The sequence below is a fragment of the Lupinus angustifolius genome, chromosome LG01 (genome assembly GCF_001865875.1).
Source record: "Lupinus angustifolius cultivar Tanjil chromosome LG01, LupAngTanjil_v1.0, whole genome shotgun sequence".
NCBI lineage: Eukaryota > Viridiplantae > Streptophyta > Magnoliopsida > Fabales > Fabaceae > Lupinus > Lupinus angustifolius.
In genome coordinates, this window is record NC_032009.1 from 17,798,933 (window position 1) to 17,803,589 (window position 4,657).

The window sequence follows — 4,657 nt, forward strand, 5'->3', positions numbered from 1 at the left end:
GCGTGACCTTTTGAAGATGATTTGAGAAGAATGAGGCCTCTGGGGCGACCTTCTCTCTATCTTTGATTAATTTTCAAAATTATTTTATTTTTTTGAAAAATATTGTTGTCATGTTATATTTATAAAAAAAATGTTCAATTTTTTATTGAAAATAATTTTAACTATTAACATTTTTAGTAATGGGATTATGAAATTAGCAAGAAAAATAAAAAATAAAGTTCTTAAAAAAATGTTAGTTTATTGCTACAAGAAAGGAATTATGTTGATTTTTAGTTATTGATATTATCCAAAAAAAATATATTATTTATTTATTCAAAAGAATATTTTCTTTATTTATAGACTAGTTTCTGTTAGATATCATACAAAAAATTACATTTTTATTTGTTAAATGGTATTATGGTATGTAAATACAAATATAAACATACTACAAAAAAGAAATAAAAGAAATAAACATGTTTGATCGTGTGTGCGAGAGAGTATGAAGCCTTACTACATCTGACACGTGGCGCGTTATGGATAGTGGATCAGAAGGGTGCACGGGATGAAGCGTAGATCCACGTGTAGGTGATTTTGCACCATGTATCTGGTGTGGCACGACACACTGCAACTAGGACGTGTTTCGTCTTGGGATTGACCAATTTGTAGTCAACAGGACTGCAGGTCAAAGCATGTAGATCCCACGGCCAGGATTGGGTGAGGACACGAGTGCACAGTGTTGTTACGCACGCAACCACACTGGTCACTTGGCTAATAAAAATTCTTTTCTCTGTCACAGCAGATTGCTTTTTTGGCAGTTTTTTTTTTAATGTTTTCAGTGTTGTTTCTTATGTTCATTCTAGGCTCTATTTAAGTTAACAAATTTTTTATCTGATTACTTAGTTTTAAGAATCCTAACAACACAGCTTTTACTCATTCAATTACCTGTTTACTTTTTAAATTCAAATTCAAATGAAGTTTCTTAAAGGAATATTCTTAGCATTCTCATTTAATTACCTTAATAAATTCGAAAATAATTATAAAAAATCATAAAAATAGTTTTAATTATTTTTTATTAATTTAATATCATGATTTCGAAGATATTAAAATAAATAAAATAGTTATTTTAGATTTGAATTTTGGTTAACCTAATCACTTAGATGTAGTAACTTTAACACGACATATTTATTTTTATTATTTTTAAAGTTTGTTAACCTAATTACTTATATTTAGGAACCTTAATAACATTGATTTCATTTTCCTATTTAATATTGTTTGTTTAATTTATTAATTTTTTTGAAAAAATGTTTTGGACTTTTTCTGGGTCGGACAAAAAAAGAATGTTCACATCCTTATAATAACTGCAACCTTGGTTTCAACGGAAAGTCACACAAAACTTTTGCTGGTTGTTTACCCTTAAGCTTTAGCTTTCTCCTATGCATTCTGCAATGCTTGTATGCCTCCAAACTTTCATCTTCTCCCTAATACAACATCCAATTATTTGGGCAAGCATCTATGTTTATATAGTTGAGACCGAGTTTGTGGATGACATTCTTTGCCTCAGAATGAATCATGAATTTTTGCATAGTCATATGCATCTTTCAAAAATTCTAGTATCAATATCACTGCCTTCTCAGTCATACCACAATCATTTTGTAAGATACAATCTGATCAAAAAGATATCTTCGAATGCTTCTTACAACCATCATTTACTAAGTCAATGGTGTCACCATAATTTTCATTAGGTATGGTGTCAATAGACTATAATGATTCTGCATCATTGTATCTATTCAAATCAAATGCATCATTTATCATCTCTAACACCAGAGATTCATCTTGTAAAGGCTCGTGTATTGCTTGAGTTTCAGTTGACATCGGTTCATAGGATGGGAGGACTTCTGTTGTTCCACACTTTGTGCCACTCCATGTATCATGGGCTCATAGGTTTCACCATGCCATGTCCAAATTTTATAATTTTTAGGAAATTACTTGCAAATCATATGGTCACGCCTACATCTCTAGGTTCCCATTTATTATAACAACACTTAGGACATGAACATCTAAATGCTACATTGACATATTGCTTCTCAATTGTGAAATATATGAACTTATCTAACCCATATAGATATTCAATAGAGTTTCTTGATATTTCAATCCATGATTTATTCATTGTTAGGAGAATGAAGCTGAGTAATAAAAAATATAACGCATATCATATTAGTATAATGCGAGAGGTAATGTAAAATGCTATAAGCAATTAAACTGACTTAAAAGTTACCTAAAGCATATCATATTATTCTTCAGAAAGATTAGAGAAAAAGTATCATGTATCATATAATTTCTTTCACCCAAACCTTAACCTATTTGTTGATAAGTTCCTCAAAATAGGACTTCAGGCATAATGAACATTAAATATGTATTCAGAGTCATGGTGAAAGAACTCAAGCATGCGGAACACAAAGAACTCAAATACATGCAAGTTGTCAAAGAAATAAAAAACAAGTTGAGAAGGAAATGAAATACCTGAACACGATCGCAACTTTGAAAGGACACGATGAACACTGTCACTGAGATGAACACCGTCACTGAGAAGGAATCGAATTGCTAAGTAAAAATGAATTGATTGATGAAATGAGTGAAATGGAAATGATTGATGTGTGAAATGGTTTTGGGGATTTTGGAGGAATGAGAGGAAAATAGTGAAATGAAGGAATTGAAGGAAAAGATTAAAATGAAATGAGTGATAGAAATGGGGAATGAAATAACGTGAAGGATGCTCTCTCCCAAAAAAATCTTATCCTAATATATCAAGCCAATAAAATATCATAGAATAACATACAAATATTAATTTATATTATTATAAATTTTACTTTTAATTATATAAAAAATTTTAATTGGATGGGGACACCAAATGGGACACCCACTAAGACCGGTGATCCCCATCCATGAAATAAAAGCTTGGGATCCTCTCCCGTATCAAATATGATTAAAACATAGTAAAAAAATATTTTAACAACATTATATGTTATTTTCTAAAAAAAATAAATGAAAAATTTGTAAAAAAATTTTATCCTCATATTTCACTATTAGTCTTTTTAGTATTCGAGTCTTGTACTGCTAGATATAAAACATTAAATAATTATTTCATACAAAAAAATTGTGACAGGAACCGAATACCACCATTCATAACAAACCATTAGGAATATTTTCAAACAATGATAATCAAGAAACCGCAAATGTTTATTAATTGTAGTGACATTTTTCCATGACTGCTAGTAATAATACACCACCACAAAATAGTCCCATTTTTTTGTTGTATACATTAGCTTATTTGTAATCAAGCTATCTTATAAAAGGAATTCTTTTTGGACACTTGCAATGGAACACTCACACATTATTACACATACATCGTATACTCAAATGAGTATTAGTGGATACCAGTTTGTCTAATTTTCAAAATAATGTTGACATAACGCATGTAAATGTGGATGTATATAAATCTATTGATCATGAAGATAAGAAGATTCTTATATATATGGATATAGATTACCATTGGAAGGAAATGATTATTGATAATTATATTATGCATAACCGATTTTCCACAAATTGGTGACAAATGAAATAACGTATAAATCTTTTCATTTTCCATTTTCTATATGATCTTTGTGAAAATTGGAGGAGAACCTTGCCTTCATGAGTGAATAGGATCATATGTTCAAAATGATTGTACTCTCATGTCTCTAGCCAACCAACTTTCTCTATTTAATATATAAAATATTATTTTGTATATTTAGAATTTTTATTTTTAATTCAATAACACTTTTTTATTGGACCGGGATATGAAATAAGAACATGAATGAGACAAGATGATCTTTATCCTTCTAAAGTTCTGTTAACATGAAATTTTCTTTTATTGATATGCAATTTATACTCGAATAATTGATTTGTGTTCATGTTTTTTGGTACTACCTAGAGTATCTCCTCCCAACATGTGTCGCTCTCAGGAATTAAACTCATGATCTTTTGGTCTTTCTAAGGATCTAACATGGTCTTACACCACTAGATCAACGCCTTATTGGTATTTTGTTAATGTTTATTTCATTAATTAGTTAATCAGTGCTTTAAGGAACGACCATAAGGTAATCAACATCTATTCTCCCAATAAAGAAAATTTTATGCAACATTCTCATATATTTGTCTCAATATGGTGTAAACTAAATTATAGAAATAATGATATTCCTTATTAAAATGGTTCAATAAAAAAGTAGAAAGACTTTCCATTTAAGCTTAATTATATGAGTGAATTATCAGTTAATGTCACGGAATAATATATATATCTAGTTATAAGAAGTATATAAAGAAAACTTATGTAATCATATCATTATAAGAGTATTAACCACAAAAATATCATTATAAGAGTTAAGATAGAGTATATGATTACAAAAGTCCTAATTTTGAGATAAATCATATTTGGTTGTTCAGCATTTTAAATTACGATCATGATTACGTGTGTTTATAACAATTCCAAAAAATGTGACAAATACTATCACAATTATATCAATATATGTGGTTATGAAAACTCTCGAAATTATGTATTGTTGTTACTGTTACAGTGGCTGATTGACATTTAGAACACTGATTTAATGTAACAAGCTCCTACAACTACATTAGCTGGTATGAA